The sequence below is a fragment of the Copidosoma floridanum genome, unplaced genomic scaffold, assembly GCF_036245765.1.
Source record: "Copidosoma floridanum isolate Cflo_tuat_1 unplaced genomic scaffold, Cflo_Japanese_pri ptg000019l, whole genome shotgun sequence".
In the NCBI taxonomy this organism is placed as follows: Eukaryota; Metazoa; Arthropoda; class Insecta; order Hymenoptera; family Encyrtidae; genus Copidosoma; species Copidosoma floridanum.
This window is the reverse complement of record NW_028321896.1, coordinates 1459268-1474910: the sequence shown is the minus strand read 5'-3', so window position 1 is coordinate 1474910 and position 15643 is coordinate 1459268. Positions and strand designations below refer to the sequence as shown.

The 15643-nt window shown below is 43.1% G+C and overlaps 1 protein-coding gene across 1 annotated transcript in view; it reads left to right on the top strand.

Annotated features, from left to right (window-relative positions):
* Nucleotides 1–1853: 1853 nt before the first annotated feature.
* LOC106636959 (uncharacterized) overlaps nt 1854–15643 on the top strand; it is a 243682-nt gene continuing 229892 nt past the window's right edge. Inside the window, exon 1 of the mRNA XM_014349523.3 lies at nt 1854–2370. The gene's annotated coding sequence lies outside the window, so the exon portion shown is untranslated. The remainder of the gene's footprint in view (nt 2371–15643) is intronic.

Below are 15643 nucleotides of genomic sequence, written 5' to 3'. Positions count from 1 at the left end.
TGCTCTTTTCGCACGCGTTCTCTCTCGCTCTTTGTTTCTTGCCCCTTCTCTGGTTTTACATTGTTTTAGCGGCTCGTCTTTGGTCGCCTCGTCTTTGTGCAGCTTTTGTTGCTCGGAATAAGTGCGGCCGCGCCTTCGGCGCTACATAGATATATATATATACGCGACTCGGCCAACCCCCGCACGCGCGAGAGCTCCGGAAAAGTGGCGCGTACACAGCCACCCTCTTCTGTATCTGTATCCCCTCTCTCCCGTTCTGTTGTACGGCCACGCACGCGAGAAACTGCACGTGAGAGAGAGAGGGAGCTTTTGTTGGAGGTCCGCTGCAACCGAAGGGGCGCAAGAGAGAAAGAAGGTCGTCGACTGAGTGCGGGCATCCGTCAGCTGTGCGTGTAGCAACAACGTACGTATACTGCACCGCGACTGGCGCACCTGCTGTACGCAGTAGCAGACAGACAAGGACGGACCGACCTATTAAGCTACCGCCCGCTGTGTTGTCCCCGCGTGTTCCACGCTGCTCTGCTCCGATATACTCTCCATTGTGTGTGTGTGTGTGTGTGTGTACCTGTACAACGAGATACATCCTCCTGTCATACAATCACATGGACTTGTCTGTCTCGCGTCACGCGTGCACTCTCGTGACTATGCGCACTGGTAATTAAAGTGTCGCGGCTTTGTGCGCGAGGAGGAGGGATCAGTATAGGTAAATCATGAATGGGTGATGGTGCGCGAGAGGAGCCGGCATCGTTTTTGGAGCACACGCAGCGGGTGACAGGATTTTGGAGCTTCGCCCTTTTACTCTCGGCCAATAGGTATACACTGTGACCATGGGTCCTTGGGTTTCGCGATTATTTCGCAGTGCCGCGAACGGAGACCACCAAGGAGATACCTAACCCAACTTGTGCACCACGTAACGTCGCTGTGTGGGAGGGTGTGCGGGCGGATGCAGAGCCGATACCGCGGTATATCGAAACTACCCGCGTGTTGTACCCTAACTGGGCATCGTCTCCGGTAGATGGTGCCTCGAGCGCGTAATTCACGTATCGCGCCGCGCTATCACCCACACGCACACAGACACACCACCCGTGATATGTACGTATAATATACGCCAAGTGGATAAGCGAGAGGGGAAAAGCCGAGCGGTGGGAAAGTATACTACAGTGCGTATGTATAGTGGTCTAGAGGAGCGAGACGGATGTATATATATATATGTGTGTATTGTAGAGGAGGTGCGTTGAAGCCGGGTCTGGTTAGCTCCGTCCTCGTTTTTTAGGCGCTGCTGCTGCGCCGCTGCTCCGGCGCCGCCGCCAATGTAGCCGTACCACCGCCACCTCGTCCGTCGCCGACTCTGTGCATTGGCCGAGCCAGTGAAGGAGACGCAGACGACGACGACGACAACGTCGACGAGTGTACTCAGTCCGCCTGTGCAATCCGTGAACGTCGTGTCTCTCGACGCCGCATTACATTACGTTACAATATATTATATACACGTTGTCTTGCGCTGTTGTTATTATTATTATTATTATTATTATTATTATTATTATATTTATTTAAACAAAAAAATATCGCGGCCAACGAGGTGAGTTCACACACCCACACACACAAGCAGGAGAAAAAGGAAAATCGGAGTCGTGTCGATCAGACTCTGTACAATACACCTACGGCGCAAGCTTTAAATTTGTCGTCCGCTGGCGTAAGCTCGACGCAAGTTGTCCGAAAAGTTGGTTGTTGTTTTTTTTCGTTAGTTTTGTTTTTCGTGCGTTGAACAACTCCAACGCGCGCTACGAGTAATTTGTGTTACGCACGTTACACAAAGTGTCGTTCGACCGGACGTATAAAATATATACATATATATATATATATATATACGTACGGTGCGCATCGCTGTGTGGGCGACTCGCTGCTGTTTCTACTGATCGTGTTATCGTCATCACCGCGGTGGTTGTGGAAACAAATAATTTAATATACATAAAGGGCGAAAATCAAGTATATACATCGTTCACGATTACGTGATATAACACAAATACAGTGGTGTCAAGTGTGATATCGTCGGATTGTTCTTTCGGCACGGGTATTACTGTTTTCTACTCCTCGACGCCGTACAGTGATTGATGATAAGAAAAAGATTCGGGGTGTTGGTTGCGAGTGTTGTTATTGTATGCTGGTTTTTTTTTTAATGCGTGATAACGAAGAACCGGCTCGAGTAAAGAGTGGCCGAATATAGAGAGTGAAGTTGAGATCGGCTACTGGTACAGCAGCAGCATCAATCCCGAGGCCACGTCGGTGATTTTGTCCCAAAGGGCCACGCGAGCGGCACACAGGAACCTTACCGATATCGCGAGGAGACCTACACTCGTCCTCGACGCCAAGGTACTTTGTGTTACATTTATTTGTATTTGCGTATATGATTGCCGGCTCCAATTTTCATTATGAAAAGCCATTGCGTTGTTGTCCCTCTACTTTAACCCTTGAATTAAATATAAAGAGATTTCATTGTCACGTTGATAACGTGTGTTAATCGTATATGTCTACTTAAAAAAAGGAGATAGTAAAACAGGGTACTATAAGTATACGAGAGCATCTCCGAAATTTTCCTATCCCTCCTGATGGCGAAGCGCGTTGTGTGTGCGGGAGTGACGTCAGTCCCGCGGCGTCGTTCCCAGTATATGTTATATGTGTAGCACGAGAGCCGACACAGCATTTTACCATACAGCATCCGTACATACACACACACATACGTAATAGGTACTTATGCGGGACGCGAAGAAAAAGATCGGTAGGCTTATACCCCCGAGATGAGTCGTGTGCGTGTGCGCGGCGCTTGTATAAAGTCTCTCTGACGAAACCTCGTGATCTCTCTGTACGTATAAGTAGACGGTCGGACATCATTTGGCTGGAGATCGGTTGATTGTATGCGCTATACAATGTAGCGGGAGAGGAAATAAACATACCGTGATAAATTGTTGATTGCGAGACGATCTTTAAGATTTTTTTTTTTTTCACAGAATTCGCGTACAATAATGTCAATAATATATGCTTGTATTGAGCTTTTGGTGGTCGAGTAAAAGATCGAGGGGTGAGTGTCGATATTTGACAATATATATGTTTTTCGGTGTCTCCAACACGAGTAACGTCCAAATGCAGGAATAGTCGAATGAAGCCAACACAGGTTTACGTGCAAAAAATCCCGCACACGCGCGTTTTGATATTTACAATGCAAATCCAAGGCACTGAGCGTCCCCGTGTTACGAAAAAAAAAAAATAAATAAAAAAAAAATACTCTGCTCAGGAAAAAGAGGGACACGCGCAAAAACCAAAGTAAACAAACCACACACCTGCCCCGGAAATTGCGCATTTACGAAAGATTTTTCGCAATCGTTTTCCTCTTCGTTAAAAATCGATTCGTTGGATCACACACGTCGTGCCTCTGCACATAATCAGCTAATGATTCCGTGTACAGCGAGAAGGCACTGGTATGCGCATCGTCGTAATTATTACACGCCACCACTTCGTCGATCTCGTTTGCTTTTGAACAACGGACACACTGCAGATTGTACGTTAACGCGTTACGTAAGAGAGAAGTAAGTACAGTGTCCAAGTGTAAAGTGGCTTTTTATACTGCCGCCGGCTCTTCGTCGCAATAAGAAGTACACGCGGCGGACGGAGTGTATACAATTTAACGATCGCGTTTATTTCGTCTCGTGACTCTCCTTTGTTGCGTGATATGAAAAAAAATGTTTTCAAATTCATACACACCAAATTTGTCTTGTATTCTGATGCGTACAGAGGTTTTTTTTTATTGTTTTCAATCTGCACTAGATTTTTTGGTGAATAATGGCATTCAAATGCCGTACAAGGCTTTTTTTTCTCTGCTTTTATTGAAAAACTTTTTTCTGAAGAGACAGTTTAGTGAAACGAATAAAAATACTCCAAGAGTTTATGCCTGCGAGATAAAAACTTTACGATGCCCGCGGTACGCAACTCTCTTTCTTTTTTTTTTTCTTTTTGTTTCCTTTGGTGAAAAATGGTTGTGACTTTGCATTTGAATACTGCATCTTTTAGCTCAATATTTGTGTACCTTATGAAACGATCGTAAAATACGCTTCAATTGGAAGACAGAAAAATGGTGCAATTATGTAATTCCTCGTTCGTAACAAAATTTCCCGATTCAATGAGAAAATGCGGAGAAGGAGACAAGAAAGAAAGAAACATCCACCGAGGCGAAGCGTAAAATCTCGAGAGCAAAACACGGCATCTCTATAAATAATCCGGAGCGAGTTTGAAGAACTTGTTGGGAAAGCGCGGAGATTTGGCAGCGGTTTTTCGTGTCTTTTGGCTTGGACCGGCTATTTTCGAAAATATATAATACAACATCCGCAACGTCCCGAAATACCCTGCACACCGTTGATGCCGAACAAACTCGACTCGTGGTTTTTTCCTTTAAAAACTTTCCGAGTAGAGGGGGGGTAAAAAAAAACACGCTCTGCCCGGTAAATACGTATATTTGTTTTATCGCGAGTGCGGAGAAAAGCTTTTGAAAAATGTTATTCGCGTATTGCGCAAGGCAGCATCCCTAGTTTGTTTACGTCTCGCAGAGACTACAAAACAAGCGTAATCGAGGAAAAAATGTAAACAAATGGCGATAAAAACTTGGTCAGCTCCGAGCCACTCATGGTGCATACACATTTTAATTGCTTTTTGATTTCTCGCCCTCAACAAACGCGATCGAAGCACCGGTAACTCGGCATCTTGCGCACACCCCCCATTTGGGAGGGATTAAAAATGAAACAGAATCCCGTCCACCTGACGCAACCTTGTGCTCGTCCACTTTGCGAAAACAAAAGTTCAGCCGTGAGGGAGGCCCTCCGCCACCCCCCGAGCCACCACGAAATATTCATTCGATTCGAGGCGACCCTGTTATACGCCGTCGGCGAAATTCATCGATGTCGAAGCTACGGGTGCGTGATGGGCCTACTTCTCCCGGCGCGCATTGCATATTTATGTACGAGCACTTTATGCCGGGCGTTGATTATTCATTCCAACGAGACGCGCGTGTCTCTGCTTTTTCTCTCCCACGCCCCGGTGTATTTATCACTCATGCATACACCGCGATCCGATTGCGTTACGTGTTTGCGGGTATACACAAAGTTTTGCGCAGGTTATCGGGGGGTCACGGACGAAAATCGAGGTAACAATACACGAAATCGCGGAAATGAACGTGACGGCGATGTCGTACAGCAGACCAAGCCTGTAGCGTATGCACATGGCTCCGAAATCCCCTGGCCTCCCCCTCTTGTTCGAAGTAAGAAAAAAAGACGAGCAAGAATCAAACGAGTCGAAAGGAGGAGAAGAGGAGGAGGAAGAAAGGGTATATTATGTGCGTGGCCCTGTTGCCTTTCGCCGCGAGCCGAGCGTGTATATCAAGAGAAACGGCAACGCAGCACGTATATGCACACACAAGCGCTCGACTCACCCGCGTGTGTTGTCGTCGTCGGCACGCCTTATCGCGTTATCTCTCGCTCGCCGGCTCGTTCGCACATTTGTGTTTTATGTGTAAGTAATAATACATACACGCGCTCAGTGCAAGTCCATGTGTGTGCTCGATTCGTTTTGACTTTGAATAAGTACGCGATGCTCGCCAGTTTTTCTTTTTTTTCACGCGGGCATTGACGATTGATTCTTCGATTATTCCAATTTCCCGTTTATGACAACTTACTGCTGAGGGTCTCGATCTTCTCCTTTTTCCACATGTCGATTTCTACAGTCCCTGGAACTGCGGGGGTTGAATCGCGATAGCTTCGATGCATCGCAAAAACAATTTGCTTGGCTCAGTTGACTCTTTGGGAAAAATAAACAAATTAACTATCGTCACCCTACATTATACTCTATGACTTCAATACATTTCATTTTTCAAAAAAAATCCCCCCAAACGAACCATTTGATCCGTCCTAACCAATCACGCAACGAATAAAAAAGCTTCAGTCACACGACGATCAATCATTTAAGGTAGGATGACTAGAAGTGATTCTTTCTACACTAGACCGGTTTAGGATGTACCTCAAAATCAACAAACACCCGTGCAATTTCAACGATTACTTAAAACCCCCATTTTACAACTTTATACGTACACAACCTTGGCGTTATTCCCGTATCTACTTTCTCAGTGATGTAACTCAAAATTACGGACAACCATCACCTCTGTGCAATCGATTTTCCCCACCCAGCAGTATCCATAATATATTATTCATAAAAATGGTTTTATTCATACTTTGCGTGCTGGTTAAAATACCACTAGGAGGGTGTACATGTGCCCGATTTGCACTAGCGTTTTCTCGCAGGACGAAACAATAATCAGAAGGCCGAGAGAAAGCGCACTAACGAGCGATAAACATACAAAAAAAAAAAAAAAAAACACCACGGGAATGCTTCGAAAAATCCCCATCGGCCATCCGTCCGTCGTCGAGGGCGAGCGCACAAAGGGCAACACAGTCCACGCCTTTCCGGTTGATTTACGCTCGAGCGGCTCGGCTCGTGATATGGAATTTCGATAGCACGCATTCACGGAGCAGTGACGCGCGTTGTCGACGACGTTGTTGCTTATGTTTCGGAATCGGTGATGCCCTCTCTCTCTCCAGGCGCTGTTCATCCGAGCGTTGCAAACTTTTTGTTTTTGCAACGCCATCGGCTCGGTGGCGTTTTTCGGAGAGACGAGGGAAAAATAATAGCGCTTGGCTCACTGGGTCACGCGCGTCCGTGTTTTTAGCTGATAAAGCGCGAGAGTTGGCGCAAAGTTGGGCTCTCGGGCTTGCGGACTTTCAACACAGAAATACACTCACGGACATGTAGAGTTTATTCATGTACAGAATGTTAAAAATAGCACGTTCAGTTGTTGGTGATATATCCGAGGGAGGTTAGTAGAATAGCGTATGAAGTGTGTTATACCCATCAGAAATATATGCCTAATGAGCAGCTCATCTCCCATACACCAACTTGAGTGGCTGGTAGATCTTTTCGTGGTTTACAAAGCAAAGTTTTGGAATGACCTCCCGACCATGGTACGCTGCCTCCCTAATCTCCGGGTTTAAAAATGTGTTACGGGATGTATTACCTGTTTTCTCTCTTGCCCAGTAGTAATCGTAAGATTTGTTTACATAGTATTATGCTTAATTTGTTTTGTGTTGATTCTATATAACTATTATTGCATGATTTTATAGTATCAATGTATTTATTAATTAGTTTAAACATTACTAATTTTTAACAACTGATGTGACACCCAAAAAAATTAACAAAAAAATTCTTAAAAACACAGTGAACACAATGTTACAAGATAGCCCTTATGAGAGAGCACCTACATTATCTCTTGGCTAAAAATAGCATTACACTGTGACATGTATTCATAATTTTTGTTGGTAAAAATTTTTTCAATTTTATTTACATAATTTACTCCAGTGCTAGTCCCAGGTATTACTAAATCCTAAATCATTTTAAGTATGAACGTATTAATTGCGTTTGTATGTAAATATAACTTTGATTGTTATTTTTTTAACCTGTTCAATCGTCTATATATTGGGTATTGTGGTTACATTGCTTTGCTTTTATTTTTAAAATTTATTTGTATACTGTACATCAAGGCTTACAGGAAAGCTAAATAATGATTCGTTCATTTATTTTTGTCTGTACTTCAATCTATCTTTAATTGTGTACTCATTTACATTTTGATGTTCGTTTCATTCCATACTCGGAACGTTTTACTATAAATGACCGATAAATGTGTTAGAGAATCAATCTAAATAATGTATAATGTGATTTGATAAGATATGTGTTTTCTATGAAATTATTTAAAGTATACATTCTTAACTGTTGTTATTGACTTGTCATACATGATATGGTATTTGTTTATCTAAAAAGATAAAACGCTATAAATAGTCTCCAACAAGTAGGTACACGCTTTAAAACTAATATCTTTACACAGTTACTTTTTTGTTTGTTCTTTTTTTTTTTTTTTTTTTTAACTGTGTGAATTAAAAACTGCATTCATCTATTAATCGAAAAGAGAAAAAGAATAGAGTATCAGTTTTTGTTTTCAAAAATCAAGTGAACACCATTCGCGTGTGAGCTGATGGCGAAACCGAATAGCTTAGTCTCTCTTTCTCTCTTTGCTCAGGAGTTGCATAAATTCACGGCCGTTTGCTTAGGATAAAATCTGGCGCTCCTCGACCGCTAATGGGATTCAGTCCCCCTCCCCTCTCTCTTTTTCCGTTACTGACCAACTGTAAGCGAATCGCGATAACAGAGAGTCCGATGTTTGAGAAAAAGGCTCGCACGTTTGCTGGGAGTTTTCACTCGAGCAACTCAACGTACCATACTTTTTTTTCCCACTTTTTCGTTTTCACTCGCACAAAGGTCGATTTGGCTCATTTGGCAAATGTCGAACGCGTGCTTTCTCTTTCGGCCGAGCTATACTTTACCCATGTACTCTAATTGTACTCTAAGCCGCATACTTAGCTAAAATCCAGTGCCACGTGATCAACCGCGATACTCAACGTCTGCACCAATCGTATGAATAAGAAAGTACATCCATCTGCCTGCATTCGTAATGAAAAGGAGCAAATAAACGTCACTCAAATCACAATACAAAGAGTCGATGATCCCTTTCGATATTCGATAATGGCTCGCGCACAGCCCAACTACCGCAGATCTACTCCCACACGCTTTGGAAGTGCAATAACCCCCCATACCCCATCATACACGTCTGCAGCGGCAAGGCCGTACAGCTGTCGAACCAAGTACATCACTTGCGCACGGTATATAGGTGCAACATCTATGCCGCTGCTCCTTTCGACGGCGCTCGAGCGGGCGGAAACGCCGCGCCCGCCGACCTCGCCTACATTTTCTTTGTGCCGGTGGGCAAAGCGGTGTGTCAGAGGGGGGGTTCGGCGAAAGGAAATCGCGCTCGCGTATATGTATACTTAACTCGGCGCTATCGCGATCGATGGGCTTTAAATGGCACGCGAGCGCTTGACGGTCTTTTTTGTTTTTTTTTTTTTGTTTTCCAACCGACGATTGACGATGCGACGAACGTTACCCGTTACGGTGATGCGACACACCAGTGGGTCCTGCGTTTAGGAATCCTCGAGGAATAGAGACGCACGGGTCGATCGGGAATTACTCAGCGATCCAAATGGCCCTCTTTCATTGACGACGCTCGTCGTTATTTCGGAGGTTGGAGGCCCACCCAACGTTAACCAACAATCCGTTGGATATAATATATATATACTCGTAGAGAAGCGCGTGGCGCGCGCTCTGACGAGCGACGCCTCTGCGATTTCTCGGTGCCATTCAGCGAACGCGTACCGCATTCCTCGCGTGCAAACACACGTATGCGCTCGCTCTCATCGCCGACCGACTGCTGCATCAAGCGATGCATACATTTTTTTTTTTTTTTTTTTTTTCACGTTCTTTGCCTCACACGGACGCTTGGCTCTTGTACACCGCGAGGGGGCCCTCCCCCTCGGTCTTTCTCTTGTGAATGACTGCTCTCGTTGCTTCTTTTTCTTTCTTCTCGGTGAACTTGCACGTGGAGAGGAGGAATGTTCTTTTTTTAACGTGCTCTGATTTCTGGTGGCTTAAATTGTGGGGTCATATAAATCCAAGACTGTCGTTTTTAATGCTGTAGCGAAAGTAATTTTTAATTGACGACGCTCGACCGTGTTTCCGCACTTGGACCCTTTTTTTGTTGTTTTTCCAACAAAAAGACCTTGATGGATCCTGATGATATTTTGATCATCCGACCTTCGTTTACCACGGGAAGAGCTAATAACGGGTAACGCACGAAATGTCTTTTTTCCTTCCAACCGAAGCTCATAGGACGAGTCTAAAAATACCATCGGGGATCTGTGTACGTGCACTCCCGACGAAAAGGCCCCCCGAGCTACCGCACGACTTACGCAAGTATACTTGGTCTTTGGAATCTTCCACATATGCCTACGTTATATTCTAATGAACACGTCTTTCGAATTACCGCTACTGCTATAATATACTCGTCACATGATGTATATATGCACAACATACGTTAGAGCTGGCGTTTTTGTTTTCAAAAGAGCGCTCGTTTCGTTTTGATCCTTCAACAGCATCGTGTCGGCAAATTCCACTGGCATGACGCGATGGTGATGTGCACCTACGCTCGTCGAGTTTCCAGCTGGTGTTTGTTAATCGAATCAAACTGGTGAATCAGGAATTAAAAGGGTGACGAGGGTATCCAACTTACCGGAGGAATCTTCTAAATAAACGTAAAATGTTGTATAGGATGAGGCAATAACAGCGACTCACGATTTATAAAGGCCTGACGTAATCGCGAGCGCACGCGCCTCGGGTTTTTTTTTTTTTTTTTTTTTTTTTTTATTAGCCATTAGCTCGGCATAGTTGTACATGTGTATAAATACTATTGAAGAAAAACCCAGTGGAGCTGCACTCCAGAGGCGTGTCCCGCTTGCGTGGCTGCGTAGTGCAGAGCAGACAAAAGAGAGAGAGAGAGAGAGAGAGGCGCGCGGAAGGAGGAGCGAGGACTGGACCATTTTATACACCATTAAACCTTTCCGGCTCGGCTGCTGATGGTATATGTTACCGAGTCGGTGTTGTAGCTCGTGTGGGGAATCGAAGAATTGTCACGAAAAGAAACAAGATGCTCCTCAAAATGCCTCTCGTTGGTGATTATAAGTGTACGTGCCAATAGTGCTTCTGTTAACGTGCCGAGTGCAGCTTTTTCTATCTTATCAGCTTGTGGGTGGAATCGTGCAGTTTTGTTTGTTCAACGGAGGAAAAAAGTGATTTTTTCGTCGAATGATTCATTTAGGAATTATTCGATAAAATCGAGGGAAAATCACTCGAATAACCTATGATGTAAACCAAGATATATTTGATCAAAAATCACGTTTCGTTCGTTCCAAGAGGCCTTGTAATGGACATCATACGTTAATGACTGTGGCTTCAATGCAAGAAAATTTAGTCCGTATAGTGTTCTGAGCTGAACGTAGTTTGGTCCGAGGCACAAACTGATAAATCGATATTGCTAAAATGAGATTTGAAGCCCCAAACTCTATATCTTTGTTATTCACAAAATAAACAGCTTCTGTATATTAATCTCTTGTAGGTATCTATGAGAAAAGACGACTCGTTTTTGAACAAATCTCATTTTTATCTAATCTTTAAACTCATTATACTGGACGTAGCCCCTCTAGCGATCAACTTCGAGCTGAACATACTTATCTCTTGTATCTCAAAAACGTGGTGTCCCCATGTTATTTTACTAAGACATAATAAAAAAAAACTCCCAACTCTGCTTGAAAAAATTTAATTTCAAAATGGATCGAGCAACAGAGTCGAATAATTTTCCTCATCCCGTCACATGGCCCGAGAGATGTACGTTTGCAAATTAAATTTCTCCCATCGGCGATATGGTACACTCGTAAACGCACAATTCCCGTCGTTGCGAAACGCACGATCGAACAAAACTCTCTCTCTCTCTCTCTCTCTCTCTCTGGAGTATAGACACATGTATTTACTCACTTTCACTTTGCGAGGAGAAAATGAAAAGACCGCGAGAGTATCTCTCCCCCTTTTTTTTACTCCGCGTGCGAGGAAAATCCCATCGACCAGTGTCATTCATTCCCGTACCTCGAGAACAATAAAAACAGTGCGTCTCGTCATCATCGTCGCGCGAAAATAAAAGAAACGGCCTTACGCAACCTTTGAGATCTACTCTTTCGCTTCCAAAAGAAACTCAACGCGTCTGTGCTGCTCGTACAATACATGTGTATAAAAAAATAAGCCCGTATGCGACCTTTACGGCTCGCGATTAGCATAAACTCTCGTGCGCGTGTAATGTGACTCCTCCCGATGGCCGTGGATCGAAAAATACAGGCGTTCCAACGCGTGGGTGTCTCTGTATACTCTGACATCACAATTATTTCGTTTGCGAGGATTTTGATGGATTTATTAATTTATAAATGATTTAATGCTAAATTCAGGAAGTACTCCGAATCTCTGATGAGGAGGTAAATATACCGTTTTGGACTTTAAAAGATCGGTATAGAGCATTAGAGTCGTTGAATGTATGAATAGTAATGTTAATGAGACTTAATTTCATTAGGCCAGGTGTTGCAACTACGTATAGCCTTGACAATTAATTACAGTATAATGGCTTAACGGTAAAAGAAAGTAAATAAACCATTAATGCATTAGTTACGATGGTATAACGAAATACATTAGTTTCAAAATATTACATGTAAATGTAAATTCAAGTACATAAATACGATTAAAGGTTGAAAATTCAACTTAATTGTAATAATTATCGCATAAAGTAAAATGAATATACTTATAATCTCTTATCGAAGAGTATATTGTGTAAGCTTTACATTTGAGTCATCAAATTAAGTGGTGCGTCTCGAAAAACTCGTTCCAATGAAATACCAAATAACGGAATCAACCTGTTACTTTTGGAGGTAAAAAACATTACGTCAACGATCCTTCTTGCATGCCATATGCTTTCCAAAGATCCCGTATAATAAAGTGACATCAGCACAATTTTTTGTTTTTTAAGGATCAACTCTACAGGATCCAATCACATTGTAATTAAAATACGGCGTTATGCAACATTTTTTTTTTTTTTTTCATCATATCACAACGGTCGTTGCGTTTTCGTGAATTTGTACAAAATTCTTTTAATTTCCGCATACATTGGAAAGTATTATTTGATGCATACGTCTGACAGGCGCCTTTGCGATCCACCTTTCGATAAGACAGAGTTTCGCTGTGAAATCACCCGAAAAGTAAATCCTGTCGACTGAAAAAAAAAAAAAAAAACAGCAATACTCAACTCATCTGTTAGGTAGAAAAAAAAAAAAAAAAAGAAACGAGCAATTACCCAAGCGCACCAAAGCTTGCGCAACGGCCGACGACTCACATGCGTCTCAATCTCGTTTTCGCGAGTTGAAGTAAATTTACCGATGACGCTATACCGTACGACACGAGTGAAATAAAAATACCACAACAGCCGAGGCGTAGCTCGCGTGTATATAATTATGTTGTATATATACATTGTGTGACACTGCATACGAGTCGCAAGTACTTACGTATATACACGAGAGGAACTCGTGCATTGTTGGCTCGAGCCTGTAGTGTGTGAACTCAGAGCTGCTCATTCGCGCAAATGAACAAGCGAGACAGAGAGAGTGAGAAAAACACTCGCGGGCCCGGAGAATTACTCGACGTCTCTTTTTCTCGCTCCGGGCGTTTTATGGTACAAGCGACCAACATGTGTGCGCACATATATGTATACATTGTACGTAACGCGCACGTGGGCGCGCCGCTGCTGATGGTTTCTTGTGTATATATTACGGTGTGCGTAAACGTATATAGTTGGCCGGCTGTTTGTTCGAAGCGTGGGCGGCGACGTAACAGCTCTCGGAGCTCTATATAGTTAGCCTCGAGAGGTTAAATGGTGAGAAGCGAAATTAGTGCCACCGTGCACGTGTGTGTATGTGCGTGTACGTGTACAATGGGGTACGCAATACGCGCACGCGAAGGTGCGTTACTAATCCGGCGGAAATAAGAATAGGGGTGCCGGTGTAATACGGTGTGTTATGGTGCTGGCGGTGACTCGGAATTCTTTCTCAGTGGTGGGTGCATAGTATGGACTGTTTTGTGTGAAAAGAAAAGCTATACAGTCGAGAGAAGCGTTGGGAATCGCCAAGTGGCCGATGTACTTGTTTCTCCGTTGGAACTTTTACTGCTTTCATCGCGGGTTTCACATATATCGTTGTACAGAAAATTTTGGGCATAATTTGCAAGCACGCGTACCTTCTTCTTGATACGAGATCGATTTAACGTTTTAATCTAACAATCTTTATATATATCATTACGGCACTTTTTATTTGGCTTCACTTTCGTTTTTAGATTTTCCTCGTTAGTACACTCCTTCTATTTACTCAAACTCTTACAGGGCCCATCTCTAATTAGCGTTTGCACACCAGCGTGACGTTTCCTCCGATTTTTCCATTATTTTCTTTCCCCCCCCCCTTTTTTCGTATTTTTCACTCGTAGGTTTCATCTTCCTTTCTCATTATACTCCTCCCACTTCGAATGTTTACTCTTTGGCAGTGTCATATTTTTATCTCTCACAACTCCACTTTTTTCATTAAGCTAGTTTAACCATACCATCCGCTGCCGCAGTTTTAGGGTTTATTTTTTATTTTAATCACCTGTACATACGCATCCTTTTCTCTATTCACACTTATCTACTCATCTTCCCCCTTTTTTTTATCGTGCATTCCGTTCACAAAGTCATGTCGTCTAATAGCAATTACACCATCTCTTTTTTCGCTCCAATTCTTTTACTCGCTATATAATATTCCTCACATGAAACGTACATTTCAAACGCATTACCTACTTCCAACTCACTCGAATAAATACTTTATCAGGTTGATTTTCCACCTCTTCCTTTTTTCCCGGGGTTGCGTGTTCATACTTACACCTCCGATCTTTTTCCATAATATACATGTATTTGGTACCTATACCTTTTCTTGTTTTATCGCACTTACATTATTTTTCACGTATGCACACTACCTCTGCTGTAATCCGCCTTTTCTTTAAATTAAGTCGCATTGATGCGCTGCAATAAGTATTCGCCGTATGAATTTTACGCAATGTCTTTGTTTGCACTCACTCCGTATCGCACGTGAACTTATTTTATCCACTACGCACACGTACCAACAACGTTTTCGTTTTTCCCTCTTTTTATTTCATTCTCGTTTATACGTGAAGCCTTTTTTACTTTTATACATTCCTTTTAAGTGGGTGTAACGATTGTAACGCTTTTTCGTAACTCTAAGTGCAATCATATTTTTCTGCATTCTATTTCCATCCAAAAAGTAAAGTTAAAATAAGGTCAACCGAGTACAGTATTTTTACAACTTGAGATTGATTAAACATCTTACAAAATCATCTTTTTTATAATTCATACTTGACCTTTCGAAAGCCCCGTCCATTTCACATGTACGTGACTCAGCGACATCCAAATACACGTCCAAGCCGCAGAATGGGTCCTTGGTAAATTTTTTATAATTTAGACTCAAGTACATCAATAGCGTCACAATCGATCAAATATTTTGCTGTATCGATAATTTCTTCAATTGAATATCCACGTCGCGCGTTATCTGTTTCACCGAGACGCACCTCGTTATCTCTCGCGTATCGAGTAAATACGAGCAAGGAATACTCGGCGATGATAAATAATCGCACGCACTCGATACACCGGTAACGTGGTTGTTTTTTTCCTCAGACAAACAAAACGATTACCTATATACAACTTATATGATCACGATTGAAAAATAAAACATATACCCCAAAGTCTTGTCACCGGACTTGGTCGATTCTGCAAACCGCACCCGCTGAATCTCATAAGCATCTATATTATGCAGCCACTCGTCGCAGCACACCCCGGCCTTTTTTTTCCAAACCAATCCAAGCCACGCGTGAAGGACCTCTCGTTACACGCGTATCCCCGTCCCTCCGTTTGAACATCTTTTATTATGGTAATGAAGACACAAGAGCCCCAAGCTCGGATCCGCACGCGACACGTTTAGAA